Source organism: Athene cunicularia (assembly GCF_003259725.1).
Source record: "Athene cunicularia isolate RWA chromosome 3 unlocalized genomic scaffold, athCun1 chr3_part1, whole genome shotgun sequence".
NCBI classification, from domain to species: Eukaryota; Metazoa; Chordata; class Aves; order Strigiformes; family Strigidae; genus Athene; species Athene cunicularia.
In genome coordinates, this window is record NW_020799097.1 from 17516897 (window position 1) to 17539283 (window position 22387).

The following is a 22387-nucleotide window of genomic DNA, read 5'->3' on the forward strand; positions in this document are numbered from 1 at the left end:
TTAGAGTGACCTCATCTGAAACTGCCAGTGTAAAAAAGTGTCCTGTGATACCTAGAGTCTATGCTGTGTCTTCCAACTACAAAGGTTTGTATACTTGCTTTTTCTTAAGGTGTTCAATAGGAATTGATATCAGTGTCCTCAGAAATGTTATCTGAAGTTTTTCCAATTTACATCATAAGTGTAGCTTACTGAGAAATATAACTGAAAAAAACATCAATGCTCTTCCATCTACACTATGCTACTGCTGGTCATATTTTATAAGGAATTCTGTGGTTTGTATTCTTAATTCTCTAAAGAGAAGGTGATGTTGATGTATCACCTATAGCATATGTTTGCGTCATCTTATATACAGCATTGATTAGTTGCAACAGAGCAACTCACCTAACTTATTCTGCTCTGCTTAATTATGCTTTTAAGACTACCTAGTATAATACCAGTTGTCTTGCCTTCTATCTCATTAACCTTTGAAAATGCTTACTTGAGTAGAGGAAACATTCAAGCTCTGACAGCTCTACCTAGAAGCTGAAGCTATAGTATAGCAATACATCACTCTCCCACAGCTCTTGCAGCCCTATTGTTTTTCCCTTGAAATTGAAATAGGTCTTCCTTTCAAAATCTTCTTTAGGTACTGGAAAGAATCCATCAGTATAATGCTGATAGGCTATACTCTGTCTGTGTAACACATCAGGTCATCCATCAGCACAGCCATTATTATGCCAGGTGCTTCAAAGCTTGGGAAGCTACTGGCTCTCAAAACCCATTGTATTGCAAGCTGCTCTTAATGCATAGAGACGGTCTTCCCTATACATATCAGTGGGAACTTGTTAAAAGCAAAAGGCTGCTACTAGAGGATGAATCTCAAAAGGTTTGGTTCAGGCAGCACAAAAAAGTTTTTCAGCAACTTCTTTGTTATGAAAATCGGCTAGGAAATCTCATGAGAATAGGTCTCCACCTTATGAAAACTGCAGTATTGTCCCAGTTTTGGCCAAACTGAAAAAAACAGTAGAATGATCTTTTCTTAAAATACTTCAATAAATCAATGACTGAATCCTATCAAAACCATTGAGACTAAGAAGTCTGTGAAAACTCAAAATGCTAAACAGGGAAAGAAAATGTTTGAAAATGGATAACATCACTCTGGAGCTGACTTCACAAGCCTGGAAAAATCCCCTATAGGCCTATCTTCAAGAAGGTTAGAACCATATGTTTCTGTGCATTCACTCTTTATCTTTTCAGCTAAACCAGAAAAGAAAGAGAAAAAATAATAAAGCCCTCCAGCTCTGTTATAGCTTTTATCATTTCAGATCTTTCCCTTAATAATTCAAAGTAAACTAATTACCTAATTAAGTTAACAGGTGTCAGTCATTCAAACATAAAGAGCTACTAGATAGACCTGAACTGGGGAATTCTTTTCCTTAAGTGTCTGCACTTAAAATTTGAAACATAATGACATTAAAACAACTGATTGAGTTCTTTTAAAGACATTGCAGCTTAGATCCATACTGGAGGCATTCACCTGTGAGGCAATTAGGCTTTTACCTCCCATTACAATACTTTGGCAAGCTTCCTGATGAATCCTTTATGTGCGGCCCCTCATGTCTAGAAGCCTAAAGTAAAGAGTTGTATGTTTGAAAGGAGGATGAGGAACTGCTTGTTAAAGGAGGGAGAGAACACTGGCCTCGCTGTGAGTCTAATTGTGTTGGTAATTATCATGAGTCCATTATCTTCCTCAAAAGTACTGTGTTATGCTACGATAACAGTCAACAGTATTGTTGGGGCCATTGTGCATAGGGCCAAGTGATGTAAAATTATTGGATGCTCTAAAAATATGCATTAGCTATTTTTAATAAAAATTTAAGATGGTCTTATCTTCTCTGTAATATGTTTTGTGAATCTCACTTTTCTCCTCCCTGCTCCCCCAAATAAATGAAAGTGGCTGCTTGTGAGAGCTCTTCAGTTCCGTAATTTCTTGAAACGTATAAAAACATTGTGTCTCAGCAATAAGCAGAAAGTCATTAGAAATGATAAAAAAATGTCTGGGACCCACAAATACAAATACAACTTATTCTGCAAGATAAAGGAGGAAAACATTTTGCAAATGTCAATACTGACTTGAGACCTCCCTTTCTAGTCAAAATAAAAGGTTGTGAAAGTTTACAGTTTCAAGGAAAAGAAAATCAGGAAAATCAAGCATGCTTGCTTGTTTGTGGTGCTCAGAGGAAAACCAGTTTTTCTGACAAAGGCATACCTTAATTATCACAGCCAACAGAAATATTGCTTGTATGACCTCTATTTAATTTTTCCAGTCTGCCACATACAAGCACCGAACCCATATATTAATATTCTCCTTGAGGTATGCAGAAACATGTCTGTGTGTATGAATATTGTTTCTGTTGCCTTGATTTCTTACTGCCGTATTGTGTCCAGTGGCACAAGCAATATCTGTATGTGCTGTGGTGGTGAAAGACCATGATCAAAACCCAGCTTATGATATTTCATAGGGATTTGATCCAGCATGACATTACAACAAGCTAGAGAAGAAGGTGTGTTAAAGTGTGTGTGTGTGTGTCTTGACTGGGATTTGGGAATTTGGGAGACCTGTTTCTTTATGACTGCCTGTGAGACAGTGCTGTGGATGAGTGGTGCAGAAACAGGACTTAAACCACAATGTGGGCATGTGATCCAGAGCAGGGAGCTGAGTTCTGCTGAGTCATCTTCTGATGGTGTGCATATGCCTAAAGTTTATCAACTGAAGAGTTCCCAGACTTGCTAAAAAGTTGCATTAATTCTGTTACTCTGCACACCTTTGAAATATATAATAAATGGAAGTGAATATGAAGTACCTGGGTTCAAATAACTGCTAGACAAATTAATGGGACATACGCTCATCAGAACAATTAAACACAAAGATGTCAACTCCTACTTTAAGTCTTTGAACGCCTTGCTACTGGATGTTGTAAAACTAACCTGAGAACACATCGACTCACATTTACCCTCTTCAGTTCTTTCTCAGGCTCTATTGGCTGGTGGTGGTGACATTATTGTGCTAGATGAACCTGCAGGCTGAGCTGAGATGGCCATTTTTATCTTCTTATGTTAGCATATCTTGGTGTTTGGTATTATTTTTTGCAGTGTGTTTATGTTGAAGCAATGTGCAATAATAAAGTCATAGCTAGAAGAAAAATAGACAGGATTGAACAGAACTAAAATCATCCTTCCTTCTTCAAATCTGTAATGACGAAATTTACTGGTAGTCCAAAAGATACTTGGAAAATTGAATGAAAATTAAGATTTTTTTTTTTTCCTCGCCCTCTCCTTTAAACTTTTAAAGCCCAAGTTTAAAAAGAAATAAAAAAATATGTCTTGGCAATATGCAGGTGTCAGGCAGAACATGGTTCATTCATGTTAGTAAAAGCATTCAGCATGCAGAGTGCTTGAGTGCATGGAAAGAGCTTGGTTACAGCGATTGGATGGATGGAATAAAGAGTAAAGAGAAAACAGGTGCTGTTTGATGTTGTTTGAGGTGGACACCTATAGATAAACTTCCCCAAAACTCTGCCAGCCAAAGAACTGCTTTAATAGATGAGTCATTATGCTAGTTGTCTGTCTATTTATTTATTTATTTATTTTTAAGGAAGACTGAAATGCGTACCAACCAAGCAGTCGTATAACTAGAAATGTACCTTCTTTTGAAAAATAAAACTGTTTCTCTGGCAGGAAAATCTTGTTTAAAGTTAGCAAAACTATCAAAGGACATACAGAATGAAGAGTTTGGGACAACATGCCAACATGCCCCTGTGTTATACGAACCACGTCGTTCAGCAAAGTGACGTGGTACTACCCAATTTTTGCCAGAGCACAGGTAGGAGAGCAAGTGTTTAAGGTTGATTTAGCCTCTGGGAATTTAAGCCCACAGCTCAGGCTGAGAGGGCTTGAAACTGGCACTATCACTGGGACTGTGGAGCAGAGATGACAAGGTTGAAGAAGAGAGATGGTAATATTTCCCCAAACAAAATGGCCCTTAGCCTGGTGCTAAGAGACCTCTATTGGCACTGCAGGAACTGGGTCAATGGCATGACCCTGATGGCAATGGCAAAGACAAACAAAAAAAAGGCTCCTATTTTAAATCAGACTGTAGCGTAAGGACTGTAGTAGCTGGACTCTGCAGTGTCAACAGAAAGGTATGTGGCGTACCCACTCATACAGGAAGTTCTTGTTTGCTTCTGGAAGTCTCTATGGCTTGGGTGTGCAGCTGAACTACCAGATTTTTTCTGCAGAGACAGGACACAGTATACGGCCTTTCTCCAGCGATGAAAACCACATATGTAATTCAGGTTCTGGCTCTGAGTTATTCTTGCAGATAACAATTTTACCGTTTGTATGGAATGACTTGATTGATGAAGGCCTCTTAAAGATAGAGTTCCTAATTGTCTGCTAATATGTATTTTTACAGAGAGCCTAATTATACACTAGTATGCAGGCACCATTTAGGTTAATACTTAGCATACCGTGTGCTACTTATTTATTAATTTATTTTACCTAAATCTTTGAACAGGATATCTATAATTCCTGGAAGGATCTTCACTCACTACTTACTCTCCAATCTATAGATATACTCCATATATGTACAGAGTAGCAACAGTAACAGTCTTGAATGTTTCCTATTTTTTTTTTTTTTTTTGTCTTTGAAGAAATACATAACTGTTTTCCTCAAAGAATTAATTTTAACCTCGAAAAAGAAGAATCACCTCTTGGCCTGAAAATGTAACAAGCTAAACCCATTTTTTTTTTAATGTTTGTATGCAATAGGATCCTATTAGCTAAGAAGTGAACTATTTCAAGTACAATAATGAGTGGAAAAATATTTAACTGGATTTAGCATCTTGAAATACAACTAACTTCGCCTGAGCAAAATAAATGCAGTTGTCATGTAAGTGCTGCAAACACCATGCATTTTTTAACAGAACAAAACTAGAAATGCAGATTCAGTTTGCAGTATATTTATCGTGGATGTCAGTTTTTCATCTTTGGTATGCAGTTTAAACTGCATTTCACTGTAAAATGTCACTATCCTGGCTGCTCTGGGAATCCAGCAATATCATGAAGGTAGTAAATATGAATCAAAAGAGAATCCAGCATAGGTACTATATCATCAGAAGCAAAAGGTGGTATGGTTTGATTGGCTGAAATGTGGCTTTCTTATGTAAGGCTACAAATTTATTTGGATCTGTAATTTTTTTTCTCTTCTGAAAATGAAGAAAAAGAATATAGAAGAAGTGTCTGAAATTTCTCTGGAAATGAAATGCTTAATGTATCATTTGTAGTTGACCAAATCAGTTAAAAATGTAATTTGGAAGTAAAAACTGAATTTTCCTATTAAAAATGACATTTTGTTTTCAGAACTGTATTTGTCAGAATTGGCATATCACATTGAAATATTTGACTTATGAAAAATCTGTAATTTTTTGATGGACAATAATCTATTGAAGAATTTTTAACCAGATGTAACTGAAAGTATTACTTCAGAAGAAAATGTTGTCCCTGTCATTAGAAACACCATGATATTAATGCACTCTCTAAAAGCACTTGTACCTGATAAAACTCTTTTGAAATCAATGGCAAAATTCTCATTTACTTTAGTGGGTGAGGATGTAAATCACTAGATTACTTAAAAAGCTACATTTCCTTAGTTCTTGAGTGTTTAAGTGTCTCCTCACAAAAGGTGCACTGCTGGAATCTGGTCAGTGGTTACAGTCTTTTTTTTTTTTTTTTCTTTCTTTCTTTTTCTCATTAAGGTAGTATGTTAAAAAAAACCTGACCCAAATGCATCTTCCAGATCTGCTGGAAAAAGGCAATAAGGGTAGAGGGACCAAGAGATTAGACATCCATCAGCCCCTGTCTCTCATTCCCAAATTTAATATTGATTCTGCTCTTGTTACTGCACAAGGTTGCTGCTTGTCTTTGGGTTGTGAGCTACCTACACCAAATTCAGGACACTTATTTAAAAGTACTTGTTGAAGGTTAGCCTTTGTCAGATGAACTGGGGTGGTTGTGTTGCGTGACTCTGCTGGGAAGTATGGTCTCAGCTCCTGCCTCTGCCACTGACCATCAGACCTCATGTCTACACCAGTTTTAATGAGGTAAAACCCCACACCTTGTGCACTGGAATTTATGGAAATATAACAAGTTAGCAGTGTGATCCATGTGGAATACCTTCTTTTCACTCTGCCTCAAGACACCAGTGGTCATTGCTAGATTGTTTCTCAAGGCTGAATTTTTCCAGCTTTACCTCTGTTTTCACAGTAGTTACTGCAACAGTGCTAACATGAAACCTCTGAATTCAGGGCTGAATTTGCAGATCAGCTGGTGAAAGAAATGTCTTGAGCCTGAAAAATTAGTGATTTTGTAGGCTGTATTATTTTGAAGGATGCTTGAAAGAACTATATATTTTTACTTCCTTTTCTAACCTTTAGAGAGGCAAAGTTTAAGGTCATGCTAAAAATCTCACAAGCCTATGGGAAAAGGTAGCAGAGATCTGTGTTGTCTCACTCATTAACAACAAACATAACAGTAATTTGCACTCAGAGATGCTAGAGCTGAGTGGTTTAAAATACGAATGAGACTAATGGGTTGCAGCTAATAAATGGGGCTGATATGAAAGAACTCCTCAGTGCATTTCAGCACAGCTTTGTGCCAGTGCAGGGCTCACAGCAAACCGCCTAACACCCACACTGCTGCTGGAGCCCCAAAGCACTACCAGCCCCCAGTGTCCCTAACCAGTGCCCCTGAGCTTGACCCCATAGCCCAGGACGCCATGTCAGCCCCCCAGGGCTGTCAGTCCCTGGCCCAGACATACAGGGCTAGTCTCCAGCTTCCTACAGGCCTGCTCTACCAGGCCATGGGTCCCATGGAGCCAGGCCCATGTCTTGGTCCAGCCTTGGCCTGTCCTTGTCCCCATGGAGGTGCCTGTGTCTGTGCTCCCTGGCTGCCCTGCTCCTGGCTGCAATGGTGGGATGACCCCGGCTACCAGACCCTGCTCTGCCGGACCCCCATGAGGACCCCATGGTGCCCTGACAGCTTCCTGTCATCTCAGATCTTTGGAAACCTTAAATGATGCGATTTTTTCCTGAACTGCTTTAAACTCCTTTTCCAAACATCCTGGCTTTTCGAAGGTTTTTTTTGTGAACAGCAGCACTGAAAGCACAGATAATTCCGTTATCCAAAAGAAAACAGGACTGATATGAGACTGAATCCTCCTTTGTGCATTAACTTGTGTTAGAGCTATGTTATTATTACGTGACAGAGATACGATCTAATGGATTGGGGCATTCATTGGATACTAGGGGATGCAGCTGCCATTTTTGACTGCCTGGCTGAAATGGCTGCTGGCAGACACCTCACTTCCTTGCAGCTTAGTTCTCTCTCCTGTAACAACAAGGATATTATTTCCATGCACCTCTTTCTACCTTCCTGAGTTCTGTGGATGTAAAACATTAAACTTGTGAAACAAAGCAGGTATGTATTAAGAACAGTGCAAGTTCTCTGTAAACCACTGAAATAGATCAGTAACTATCCTGCACCTTTAGACCAAAGTAGCTCACAAAGCAAAGAAAATCCTTAATTAACAGATAGAACTGAGACACAGTCATGAAATACCATTTCTCATTCTACACTAAGTAGGCAATAAAACCAAGAATATCACCTGTATTTTCTAAGTTCTGGACTAGTCCTTTCCATCAACAGTTCTTTAAGCTGCTTCTATCACACGCAATATTCCTCTGCCTTCCACTCACCATGCCACTTGGGAGTCCCAGGTGGGTGGCAAATCATCCTAGAATTCTTTCATTAAGAAAATAGATCTCCCAGCACTTTGTTTTCTCAATTCAGAAGAATAAAGGAATCTTTGCTGTACACTACAGACACACATTGTTCTTCCCAAATTGATCTTTGCTTAAAAAAGCTCTGTCTGTAACTGTGCTGCATTTCACATGCAAATATATTGTATTCCTTTTACTTGTTCATACTTTAATTGGAGAACAGCAGGTGATCAAAATCACAGTAGTAAGAAAGGTGTATTTTTGTCGAACAGATGAGACTGCTATTTAAATCCATACAGGGGTGCTTTTAGCTTTCTCTATTAAACAGACTTGCATCTTGCAAATCTTATTGCTATAAAACCAAAGCAGAGCCTTATCCTCCTTACGAGTTCCCTCAACCACACACATATGAGAAGAAATCTTAGGCCAGTTTCCTGTCTTGTTTCTTCACACTTGGTCTAATTTTTCTTTCTATCAAAGCCATATCACAAGAAGGGATATAAATAAGGGAAAACATCTGTTTTCCTTTCACTAAATAATTATGCTTTTATAATTTATTATCAGTAATGGCACACAATTGTTGTCCAGGTTTAAAGAAACGGATATAAAATGCAATAAAGGTAATTAAGTAACAGATACAAAATGAGTAAGACATTTAAGCATGGAAATGCTTTTTAATAAATAAGAAAACTATATTTACTAGCTGGTTATGTTTTAGACATATATTTGTAACCAGGTAATATCTCCTTCTGAATAGTTGCCTGTGATTTGTCTTTCTGGAGTCCAAATCTTCATCCTTTCTAAGTCTCTATAAGCACAAAACCTGGTGATAAGATCTCTCTCTCTGACAAATCTTCAGCCAGGCTTGCAAAACCACATAGGAATGAATAGAGATGGCAAAAGTAGAGAACACAGTAAAAGATGAGGTTTCCTTTGTGTTCTCTCTCTCTCTCTCTTTTTCTTTTTTTTTTTTTTAAAAAAATTATCATTTTGCTAGGATTTTCCACTCCTTTTCTAAATATATATCCACACATCTATCAAATGTGCGCCTATTACATGACTTTTTAACCTTTAAAATGTATATTAATACCAAAAATTCCTAACAAACTGCCAGAGGCTGTCAGGAAGCAGATGATCCCAGTATTAATTGCTACTAACAAATACCGTAAGTTGTAAGTCCTGCACATGATTGTTTAAATATGAGAAAATTTCCATCTAATACCTTTACAGGCAGAAGTCTGGATAAACATGCATATCTGTCTTGCCTTGTAGGTCAGCTCATTTGTATTCTGACTGAGCAGAAGGGAATGAACATTAGTCATTGCCACAGATATTTTTGCTTTTCCTAAAAATCAGTAATCAGGGAAAGCTCTATCTTCAACCGTTCTAGGTAAACTTTAGCCCTGAACAAGGATTATATTTATGTCAGCATTGCCCGGATACTTTATTAGCACGATTAAATCAATATGATAGGTTTCCTGAAGTACTATGAAACACAACTACTTACAGCTAAAGCATGTTTAGGGTTACTTGGTTTAGATCATTTGTGAAACAGATTACAGAGAGAACTAGTTTTTATAGTGTAAGCTTGAATTAGTAAGCAAGGATGTTTTCTTTACCTCTTAAGTATTTTCTGGGAAAATCTTGTACACATCATTGCTCTGAAGCATAGATTTAAACAAATACCATTCAGAGCAGTTTTGGTTCATTACCCTGTGCTAATTAATGTGTTTTAAGTGTGACTATGTATCATACATTAACATTTGAACATATTATTATTTTTAAATCATATTTGACTGAGAAATAGTCATTTCAAGGACATTGTATTCCTGCAAGTTTTATGAAAATAGAAAATCTGAATGAGGACAAAGAAAGGAGAGCTACAAAGCTTATCTAATACAAGTAGGTAATCTATATAGGAGAGGAACACCAGAAGCCAGACTTCATATATTGTGGATAACTGCTTTAGGGACTACCTACCTTGTCCATGGTTGGGTGGAAGGCTGGATGTGAATTCTTACCTGGTGTGGCCTTTAATATTTATTTATAATTTCTTCTTTGTATTAATGTAAATTCATTTAGTGACATCAAGGGCATCATGGAATATCATTAAGAAGCTGATGCATTTTAAATTCAGTAAATGTTTCCTAATTTTATTTGGCTGTGTCTGAAAAAGAAAAATTGGATCTTATTCCTCCATTTACCTGTTTACATATACCGTTTCTACAGAAGAATTTATATTTCTCAAACATAAAATATGGAGATCTTATTTAATCTTAATCATAATGAATCACAAACTCTTTTAGTTGTTTTTGAAGATATCTCTAGCTGAAAATATCACTTGGAGTAATAGTCTGCCAGGAACCTTATGAAGTTCAACAAGAAGTGCAATGTCCTGCAACTGGGGAGGGGTAACCTCGTGCACCAGTACCTGCTGGGGTCCAACCAGCTGGAAAGGAGCATAGAAGAAAAGGACCTGGGTGTCCTGGGAGACACCAATTTGAAGATGAACCAAAATTGAGCAAGCTTTTTTCAGTTTCATGCCAGCTTTGGTCTCCCATGTTTCATTGGGAAAAGTGTTGCCGGCATATAGAGGGAGGTGAGTGATCCTTCCCCTTTATTCACTGGTGGTGATGCCACAGCCACACAACTTTCTTAACCCTTCACTGGGGACCAATGAGATTTCTTTGGCTCTGTCTTCTTTACTTCCCACCTATCAGGTACTTACACATATTGATAAGATTCCCATGAGTCTCTTCTTCTCCAGGCTGAACAGACACAGTCAGATGGTCCAGTCCCTTCATCGTTTCATTGTCCTTCGCTGGATTTGCACAAGTGTGTCCATGTCTCCATTGTACTGGGGGCCCAGAATAAGACAATTCACACTACAGAACTCCTTCACAAAATATCATGATTACAAACTAAATCCTGGATGTTTTAAATTGCAGATGATAGTTTCAGCCAGTTTATGTATCAATAAAAGATATTGCAACTGTCAGAAACAAAAGATTTCAAAATTATACTGGCATTTCTATTCTTAGAATAATTATCAAAAATCCTTGAGGAAAGAGCATGGACTAAATGAGGTCTTTTTACATCCCTTCTTTTTCTTATATTTTTAAGTAGGAATCAAGATAGCTTTTTTTGTGTGTGGGGGCTTCTTGTTAATTTTGGAAACAGTTGAAAAAAATTTCATCCCTCATTAAAGAATACTGATTATTTTTATGTCTGTAGATATTTTTGTAATTCAGCTTTATTTCATACTTTAATAATGACTAGAGACCAGAAAGTACTAAGGAACAGATATATCAGAGATTATGAATCAAAACACTAGCCTAATCTGTTATAACAAGGAGAGAAATCTAAGTATCTTTCTGGATATTCATACAGTTAGAAAAACAGTTGCAGCAATGTAGAACTTGATTCTGCTGCATTTTTTCCCCACATTTATGTAACAGTTTCCTTCCAGGCTACATAGTTTTTCCCCCCATTTTCCTTACAAATCTTCAGAATTATAATATCAGTGCAGGATGTCCCTGAGATTAAAACTGCATTGAAAGGAGGTATAGCAGAGCACAATCATGTTTTAAATGTTTTATTTATAGTATTTATGTGCTCTACAAAATATTTCCTATGTTGAATATGAACTTAAGTTTGATCTCATTATTCCTGATGAGGTATACCACGAACATTTGTAAAGTATCTGGACAAATGCCATTTGGTCAGAAGTCATGAGATGGCGAATGTACTTAATAGCTTGAATTACAGAAATGGAACTGCATTTAGTACCTGGAACTACAGAAATGGCAAAGCATGCTAAGTTTAACCCATGGAAGTGTAATGGAGTGGTGGGAGCCAGCCGCTCTTTGTCTCCTTCAGTGCTGTTAGCTTTCCTCTCTAAAGAGAGTTGTTTTCACTGGGTGAGTGTTGAATTTAGACTGTGTGGGTTTTGGATTGGGCCATGAAGGAGATAAAGTCAAGGCTTCTGGAGTATGACCGTTATCAGGATGCTTATAAAGACTTCAGTCAGCATAATAATATTGGATTCCACATCATGCAAACAGGACAGGAGGTTTTTTTGAAACCTTAGCCATCTGCACTATCTCACAGGAGTCAGTGGGACTACTCATAACTTGTCTGTAAGTGCAGGTTGCTATCAGTGTGAAGAGAGCACTTCCTTTTTCCTGCTCCAGTATCTCAGATTGTATGAAGCAGTTTCCTGCAGCCAAGGCATGCTAGGGAATTGCTTTGGACACCAAAGCAAAGTCTTACAAAGCCTATTGGAGTCTTACTCTTGCACTTCATCTTCCATGTCTGTTCTACTGAGAGAGGCAGCAAATAGCAGGGGGGTCATTGAGGAAGTGATGCTAAGAATCTACTCCCTGGATAGACAAAGGAAAGGCTTGCCTGTCACCACACAGTTGTTAAGAGTATGAAAGGCATGTTTAGTGTGGTGGAGGAAAGATGGGGAAACATGTTATTCACAGTTTTTATCTTTCATATAAAAAGTGTTTTCCTGTTCTTTCAACTTGGGGTCAAGGACATTTTTCTACCATACCTCACTTTTTTTCCCTGTAAAAAAGGTAAAAGAGAACTTTCATTGTAATCAACATTTTTTTTCTTTACAGATCTCAGTGAGGTATTGTTATCTTGCAGGTGCAGAACTGTGGAGTAGAAGGCCTGGGTGACTTGTTCCTGGCCACCTACTTGTTCACGAAGGAATAAAACCCAACTTTTTTGTGTATTGATGCAGTGTCATGCCATACTTCATTGCTATTGTATCATGCCATACTTCCCTTATTCACTTGACAAGTAGATTCTGACAGAGTTCTTTGAAAATTGACATAATACATTATACAAAATTCAGAAAGTATGAAGTATTTTAGTGTGGGACTGAGGAACATAAGAAACAATATGTTTTCTTTTATTGCTTTCCTCTTGCTACTGAGTTCCTCCATCACCTATCACATATCACATATGACAAGTCATATCTCCCATCCATTCCCATTTACTATCTACATGGTCCACAATAAAACAAAATAGTCAGCAGTGCTTGCAAAGTCATGTTGAAATGGGGGCCTGGGGAGCAGGTTAAGCAGCCCAGGGCATATGTCTTGCTAAATACTATGCTTACTCTGTAACTTCCCCTTAATTTATCTTCCCTAACTTCTTGCACATTCCTCTTTTACACTGTTACTCAATTCCTTAGCATCTAAGTAATTTATAGTAGAGAATAGAACTGTGGATGGAAACAAATCTGCAAATTAGGTGTGACCTAATCCTCTCAACCCTTAATTGCAGGTGAAGGACTGGACAATCTTTTCTGTTCTGTCATCTCTTTCATGCTTACATAGAGAACAGGCTGACAGGAGGTATGTAACATTCCTTTCATTTTTTGTGTGGTTCCTCTAATAAACAGATAAGCAAAATGCATCTTTTGGATTGACATGTGTGAAGCTGAAATTTTGTAAGAAGGGTGGGACCTCTTTATTTCATTTGCATATATTTACCCTTGGAACAGAAGTCATTTATATGGATTTCCAGGAGGACTGTATAGGTTATCCAAAGACCATCTTTCAAAGGCAGCTCTCATAAAATATGCATGCAAAACATGCCTGTGCTGTCACAAGCAGGTAATTTCACATGCAAAAATATGCTGTTGTAGGCTATGAAAAACAAGCTGTCATTCATGCAAGTAGTGGTTTACTTGTGCAGTTAATATTTACAAATTCAGCTAGGAACAGAGACCTGCAGGACACCATCTGGGTCATCAGGTCCAGTTGCCATAAGTGCAGTCAATCGATGTATAGTCCAGATGACTTCATAAAACATCTATTTGGTGCACTCAGCATGCCACAGAACTGGTAACCTCTAAGATAAAATATCAAACGACATAAAAGACTGTGATGGTCCACACAAAAAGAAGAAGGTGAGGTAAAATTTCTCTGTCCACCCAGCACCCTGCCAAAACCCCTGGGAGGTCCCACCACTGTTTCTTTGAGTGGATTACTCAAAGCTCCCCCTCCGTGGGGATTTTTGGTTTGGTTTGTTGTTTTGGTGTAGTTGGGAACTGTCAGTGTTAGGTTAATGGTTGGACTGTATGATCTTCAAGGTCTTTTCCAACCTAGACAATTCTGTGATTGTGAAGGATATCACCAGTGTCCTAGATTCTTCCACTGTGGTTCCGTGAATAAACATATGGTCCTAGAAACCTCACTTTCTAGGGAAAGGCTGTCAGATTTCTTTCCTTGGAGATTCAACATCAGACTAGACAAGACCCTGGTCAGTTTGATCTGGCTGGCCCTGATGTAAGCTGCAGGTTGGACTGGATGACCACAAGAGGCCCCTTCCAACCTAAGCTGCTTTTACTATACTATGGTTCTTTTCTTGTTTTCAACTGCAGAATTTCCATCTGAAGTGCTCCCATGCTTTAATTCACTGTGTGCCAAGAATTATTTCAACTGTTGACATCCTTGCTGAGTTTGGGATTCCTGTTGTCTTTGATTTTTGAGCATTACTCTAAGACCCACAGTTAAGAGTGAAATAAATGAGCACACAACAAGAATAAATGTTAATGTTTTCATTAGGTCATGAAAAAAGGCACTTCTGACTTACTATGTATTAAACACATCAGCCTGGCTCTGGGGTAATGAGAAAAATGCACGGGTGAAAGTCTTGAGGGAAGGATGAGCTCTCTTATGTAGTGTAACACTGTAATACTGTATATTGCTGAAATCTGGGGGAACATCTGTAGGATTTTGAATTTGATGTCTGTTCTGTTTGCTTGAAGGACAGTGTACATGCTCTAGATAGGAAATATAGTTGTGGGGGATCTTGACATCAATTTCAACTTCTCATTGAAATCAGTGGTTAAAGTTTGAATTTAGTAGAGCTGGATTAGGCACTTAGCTGTGGAATTAATTAGGGAAGTTTTCTTGCCCTTGTGTAAGCCTAGAAGAGATCTGGTCAGCTAAACCCAGCACAATGCTCTAAAGAATGATCCCATTCGTCATAAGAGCAGACAGGTCCTCTCCATCAGTGAACATTTGTGCTGATAGTGTAATTCCAACTGAGCTCAGCAGAAAAGCAAGCACCCACATCTAGCTGATTTAATTTGGTAGAGCATAATTAATTAAAGTAGTATCTGTGATCTGTTAATTAAAAGAATGAAATCTGAAATTAGATTTTTGGTAAAACAGAAAATGTGGACTTGGCAAAAGTTTTGAAACTCACATAAGGCTTCTGATAAATTCGCATTGGATATGCAGTTATTTGGGGGGTGGGGAGAGGTTAAAAGAGGGTCTTTTATCTCCCCCACAAAACCATCTGTGAGCCTTTTTTTATCTGACAGGCAGTAGAAGAGGAGGAGATGTGTAGGAAAAATTAAATGTTCACATTGTTCAGGAAGAAGAAAGGCATGTGTCTTAGAAGCTCTCTTATCCAAACTTCTGCTTTCCTAAAAGCCCTATAAGCCGTATTTAGGTTGTGTCCTCTGAAGTGCATCATTTGCCTTAAGGAACTTTTTTTAGCAGAGATCTCAGCGTGTCCAATTACAGTCTGAGGGCCTGAACCAAATATCACTGAATTCAGTATCTCCACATTCCATCTCAGTGATTGTAAATGAGGGGGTGGATGTCTACTCTGCAAAGCCATAAAAATATTCTCCCTTTTCAGGCACATGTAACTAAAAAAATCCCTGATATGTAAACAAGCATTAACAACCTATTGAGAAAATAGTGTTGAAATACAAAGCACCACTCAACATGTTAAATCATGCATTTATCCAGAGAATTTGTCACATCACCCAGTTTAGCTTATAGATACTTTCAGAAGTCCTTTAGATATCTATTTGTTGTGTGTATCTAGCTATTCAGGATCCCAGAACTGGTGATTTTTCGAAGTAAAATCCCATGAGAAGATAAATTCGTGGTAATATGACATGGTAATATGACAATAGATGACCTAAAATTATACATAGTTACATATATGCAATTATTGTGTATATATGTAAGATATAGATACATGTATGTAAGATATATTATTACATGTGAAAGATACAAAGCTGAATATTCTACTCTAGTAAAATTCAGTGTTTTTACATTAGCAACATTCATTATTGTTCCTTAGGCAGGCGGTACAGGAAATGAAAGCAGACAAAAGTGTGGACATTCAGTGTCAGTAGCTATTTAACAAGAATATCTTCAGAAGAATTGTACCACTGACGCTTATAACTTCTTCATATGTCTCTATCAGGTAGCACAAAAGAAAAAGCATATTAAACATTTTTTACAAATGTTTTAAAGGATTTGAAAATATCCTGTTGTCTTTATTTGTCCAAGAAGTTGTCTCTCTTGCAGCCAGTCTGATATTACATCAAGCAGCCTTTGACCCAGCATCCAAATAACTCAGTACTTGAAAAGCAAAACAAGTAAAAAAGAAAACAATTGTCTGTATTCAACACAAATGTGCATACACACAATATATATTTCTTTATCATAGCATGTACTCTCACTGGTCTCATATATAAGACTAATCTATAGTCTCTGTGTGTTTATGTACATGAGTGCAAACAAAACAGACACCCTGTAAGGACAATGTGTCTAAAAGCTGGAAATATTTCTACATACTGTTCCTGTAGAAACCAAAATATTTCCTTCAGGAACTTAGAGTTCAGGGAAATTCAAATAAAGAAACACCTTAGTCTGCCTATAAGCAAATTGATAAGGATGTGGGGTTTGAAGTACAATTTCAACAGCCTATGTGGTAGTCTTTATTTTATATTTTAAGGAAAAAATATTTTTTATCGTATATTGTAGATGTAGAAAAATTTCAGGTTTTGTCTTTGTTTAAAACTGATGACAACAGATCTATAAATTGGCAATTATTGATACCAATAAATAATTGATGGATCCTTGTTAATTAATTGTTAGGAAAAATATTAATCAGGTATTTCCAACCCGAGATGTGGGTCAGAACTACTACTAACAAAGAAATTTTCTTTTAGGTTTTATAGCCTGGGATTGTTCTCCACATATGAAACAAAATTATTTTCCTCAATTAAAAAAAATCACAGTTTTAAATTGATTTCCAGAAATTCAATTTTATGTTTAAGAAAAAACATTATCTCTAATTAAACTAGATGAAAGCTGCTTAGTATTATCCAATTCCTGATTTAAATCCTTGTGTTTTCCACCTACTGTTTGAAGAGTCTCTCTACTTAAAATTTGTTCCTCCAGTCTGAAAATATGTGGCATATGACACAAACCTCTAGTTTATCAACAATCATGGTTTCTAGTGCCTTAATAATCTGCAAAAATTATGTAGTGACACTTCTCATGATGAGACGAATTGCAGTATCTCCTGAGCTGAATGACATCATATTCTGGGGGGAGAGCAGGCCAAACCGTCTGCCTCTTTTACCTGCACCTTGGGCACCAGAAGCACCAGGAGCATGCCTCAGACACAAAGTCAGATGTGACTAGGGATCTGTAGACTTTTAGCTACACCAAAAGTAGCAAATGAAACAGGCCAGGGCCTCTTCTTTGGTCCTCTGGTTAACTGGCATCGTATCCCTATGGCTGAAGTGTCTACCCCATAGCAGGGTGGCCTCACCCTGACTGCCAATAGACCCTTGCATATACTCTTTCCTCATCTGTGCCTGGTCTTTGACAGATGATAGACAAAAACAGTAGAGATGAACACATGTCAGAGCTTGTCTACATTATCCAGTTCTAGTCTAGCAGCATAGGCACAGCCTTTTTTAAACAATGTACTTATTTCTTGTGTTTTTCTGCTTTTATGTATAATTATAAAATAAAATCTCCATCAGAAACGATCACCTCAAAAAGGCCAAATAAGATCTAAAACTCTTCAAAATGATCTCACTTGTTCCACTGCTCATTGAAGGGTGCCACACAATTCACCAGTGTCTGGCCAGTGGTGGTCTGAAGGGAACCAGTGCAAAGAGGTAGATGTGCAGAAGGATCCTTTGCAGGCACAGTGAAGCTGAAGGGATGTTGCCTTTCCTTTCCAGCAGCTTGCAGGCCACAATCTCAGTTGCTCTGCAAGGCCCTCAGCCTCAACTGAAGACATGTGATGATTTTAGCTACTAGTACAGCTGCAACATTTTAAAGAAACTGTTTTTTTCCTATCTCTGCCCTTAAATAGAGGCAAGTGTACAGCCACAAAGGACAGAATCTAATGATACACACTGAAATGCTCATTGCTTACTCAGTGACCTTGTATTATTATATTTTTTTTTGCATTTTCTTTTTCATAACTTGTGAAATCCTTCTGTGTTCTTAATTCCTTCTTAGCCTGGTCAAAGCTAACAAAAATAATAGGTGTTCCAGAAAAATGTATTGGACAGAACTGTATGTGTGGGTAAAGCAGGATGCAGCATGAGGCAAAATTTTCTTTTTCCTCAGAATGACTTTTTTATTTACAGATGTCTTTTATTTATGGAGACCATCATCACCACCATTAAAGAAGAACAAAAATAAATCCTCACCATTCACTGCAACTGGGTGCTAGAGAGTATGTGCTGAAAGTAACACTGTTCTAGAAAGATTAAAGCTGGTTTTGGTTTGGTAAGGGCTTTTCTGTTGAAATGTAATGGGCAACAGATAAAATGAAATAATTAGAGCTGATATACATCACCTCATAGCATATTGAAAGATATTATACAACAAATCCAGACTAGAGGAAGGTCTAGAAACCAAAACTATGATCCAAGTTAGAGGCCTAAAATTTAGCTTTTGAAAGCTTTCTAAAGTGGAAGTTGACTGAAGTAGCCCTGTTTTTGCCCTCAATCCTAGTCCTAATTCTTGGCCTTCCTCTCCCACCGCTCCAGTGGGGCATCACAGCTGTTTATGCACACATGCAATGAAGCAGATCAAGGAACTAGAGGAGGAAAAATAGCCTTGCCTATCCTCTTTTTTTTTTTTTTTTTTTTTTCCCTGGGTGTTACGCCATTTACACTCAAAAATACACCATACTTACATGTTTCTCATCAATGACCTGATAGCAAAGAAAGACTCAGAATACTTTGAAACTTAGAGAGAAGTGGTAGGCCTGCAAATGTGGTTAGAACCAATGCAAAAAAATAATCTGTTTAGCATGCCCTTACATGAAGGCAAGCATAAAGCCGTGGTTTGACCAAATCCAAAGACATTCTGAAATTTTCTGCAGTTATGGGGTATGGCTAGAAACCTGGTTTTATACTTAATTAAAGTTTTCAGGAGCAAAACCCATCTTGCATTAAAAAAATGGAGGCTATATTACACAAGCATCTGTTTTACACAGACATGACTACTTTGACATTAATAAGAGGCCTATTTGTGTCTCTAGTTACTTACTTGCCAGCACATTCCTTTGATTTCTGTGAGATGCTGTTGAAACTGTAGAGGCCTATGGTCAAAAAGAGTAGGTTTTCTTGGTCATGTATTGAGGTTTCCAGATATCTCCTTGAACAAGCCAAGCCCTCCCAAAACAATGGGAATGGGGTTATCCATTGCGATACAGACAGTATAAATAACTATGCAGATCAAGGACTTTGCCAAATTAAAGCCAGGTAAATATGGGATGAGATGGGACCTGTGATGGCTGATGGCTGTCACCTGACTGACACTGTGAGGAAGGATTTTGTCTTAGAGGTCACAAATATAAGGGTCTGCCAACACCTATGCCTCTGCTTTTCATAGAAAAGCTTCTAAAGATGGTAAGTGCAGAAAGATGCTACCTCATTTTGTTCAAACATTGCTCATCTTTGCAGGTATCCATGCAGAAGAGAGTCTAGGTCCAATGTCCAAGTGCATTCCCTGGCAAGTCTTCCTTCATAGGGTTTGCATCATACTCAGGGGTGTGGTATAGAGGTATGAATAGTGCATACAGCCAAACTGTTTCCACCCTTGCATGGAACAATGTGACTCTTCTGAGATGAGCCCATGGTTTGTGCTACACCCCTAAAATGAGTTTAGGCATTGTTGGCTGTTTGTCCTAGCTCAAAACTGTGCAAGAGATCATAGTAACATTAAACAGTATGGATGTCTGGGACCTTGTACTCAATTCTGGACTTGCATACTTTACTATTACAAAGACAGCTGAAGTTGTTATCACTAGGAGAGAGGGAAGAAGCTTGTTTGCAGGGGAATGTGTTCTGTCTTTAATTCTAATGATTCCCGGCTATTTTTATGTACAGTAGTTAGTTTTCAGACTGATGAGAAGGAGTCTCATTTGTGCAGATGGGAAATGCTTATTATGCTAATAGTGTTCTGCATTGTTAGCGGAGATTATTAGACAGAGATGTTAGAAATGCCTCTAGTGGAATTAAGTAGGTGACAAGGTAAAACGAAGAGATAAATGACAACAGTGATTAGGAAATGGATTGTGCTGAATACAACAGTTCAAAGGAAGAGGGAAAAGGAATTATTCTTACAAGGAATTGTTTAATCAGTGATGTATCTATGAAAAAGATACATAGAAGATACTTTACCTAGATGATACCAAACACTGCTTGTGAAATCACATGTGATATTTAAACTGGAGAAAGCTGAGAGAAATGTCAAAATGGTCAGCAAGGAGGAAAACCAGAACACCTGAAAGTAACGAAACCACAGACAGGCTTGTACTTTATAATGAATATATTCTGCTAGATAGCTGTATTATGTATAACCAACCATATATTTTAAGATGCAATTTAGTGAAATGTTCTATTCATCTTCTCTGAACTTGTAATAAATCAAGAAAATCCAACCTTAAAGATAGGCATACAGGCTGCACAGTCACATCAATCTCTGCATTGAAAACCGCTGCACTTTGGCATGTTGATTCTATACCTAGATCCATTGTTCCATCTGGAAGATGAGATTTGTGACTCTAGTCTGAAAAATAGTCATTGAGCTTTGTTTCTGAAGCAACACATGTCAGAAGCCTAACTATGCAGTAAAATTTTACGAAATGCTTGATGGAAATCAATGTTCATTTATAAAATGCTGTTGCAGCATTGTGGTTTGATATGACAGACCTAGTCATGGTGAATAAATGATTCAGGGAATATGTTTTTTTTTTCCTCGTCTGTGAATCAGCACTAAATCAGTCCTGCCAATATATTGGTTATTCTTAATTATTCAATATGGATAAAACCTTTCCCTTTTGTGTCAATTACCATTACATGGCATGTTCAAACATTGATCATTTTGACTGTTCACACTTGCGGTATGTGACAGATCGCTAAAGTTTCTGGAGTCGTTTTGACTCTCTCTTCATATGCCTGAAACTTCCATGAGAGGCAGAAAAATGATGAACAGCAAATAGTTACATTCATTAACTGGTAACAAATGTTCTTGTTTGCATTCAAACTTTCCTGCTTTTGTACCTGGCAGGCAATATAATGATTACTTTTTTCTCCCTGAGACTGAATATATGTTAAGCAGAGAATTCTGATGGGATGAATGCTGTTTCCTTTGGATTAATTCTGTATAATATCTGTGGGTTCCTAGTAGAAATAATCATGAATGCAAAGGCTTATTGACTAGATAACATGACCTGACTGGTCATAAAATGGGTTCCTGAATTTTGCCTGAAATGGGCATATGCAAAGTAGCTGTTTGCTCATTTCCATAACCACTGAAGACCCTCATGCACCAGCTGCCTTTATTTCCTCCTCTTCCAATTGTGTTGATGAACGGCCAGTTTCTCTGACTTTCCTGGACAAACTGGGGAGCTATCTGTCTCCCTAAATGCATGGGTTAGGGATTGGTGTGCCCTCTGTTGTTGCAGTACCTTGAGTGTGTCATAATCTTTAAAGCTGCTGAGAGGGGCAAGTAAAATCATTTGCTCTTATAGAAGGGAAACTGGAGCAAAGAAAGACTCTGTGGCTTGTCTAATGTCATATAGGAAATCTGCAGTCAAACAGGGAACAAAACAATTTTCCAGATTTTGGGCCTTAAACATCCAGAATTTAAACATCCTTTCGTGTTGATAATGAAGGAGATAGTTCAGCTGCAAAGAGCAACAAGAAAGGTCATCTGTCATGAGCAGGTGCCCAGGATACAGAAAGCATCCCTACCTCTTTTTGGTGGTTGCTATGACGGGAAGAAGAGAGGGAAAGGCTGTTTAATTTTTTCTGAAAAACAATTCAGAACAGATTGTAGATGTATGTGATTTTACATGATGGTGCAGATGTAAACTGATGTAAGTAAGGAGGAATCACCTGTGTCCTTGTGGTGGTTTGACCTTGGCTAAATGCCAGGTACCCACCAAGTCGCTCTATCACTTCCCCCCCTTCCCCTTGTTTTCTTTCTCAACAGGGAAAAGAGGGGAAAGAAAATAAGATAGAACAACCATTGTGGGTAAAACAAATGAAGTTTTAATATAAGCAAAGTGAAGCAAAGATTCGCATGCAGAAGAAAAAAAAAAAAAGAAATCAGATTTATTCTCTACTTCCCATAAACAGGCACTGTTGGCCCTTCTCAGGAGCAGGGCTCTGATACACGTAGTGGTTGCCTCGGAGGACCAAGGGTGACACCCCCACCCGCTTCCTCCTTTCTCCCAGCTTTATACTGAGCAAA

General features: G+C 37.9%; 1 long non-coding RNA gene across 1 annotated transcript in view; it reads right to left on the bottom strand.

Moving 5' to 3' along the window:
* LOC113478333 overlaps positions 1 to 22387 on the bottom strand; it is a 125209-nt gene that overhangs the window by 11580 nt on the left and 91242 nt on the right. The window contains exon 2 of the long non-coding RNA XR_003398039.1: positions 10546 to 10674. This is a non-coding gene — a long non-coding RNA (uncharacterized LOC113478333). The remainder of the gene's footprint in view (positions 1 to 10545; positions 10675 to 22387) is intronic.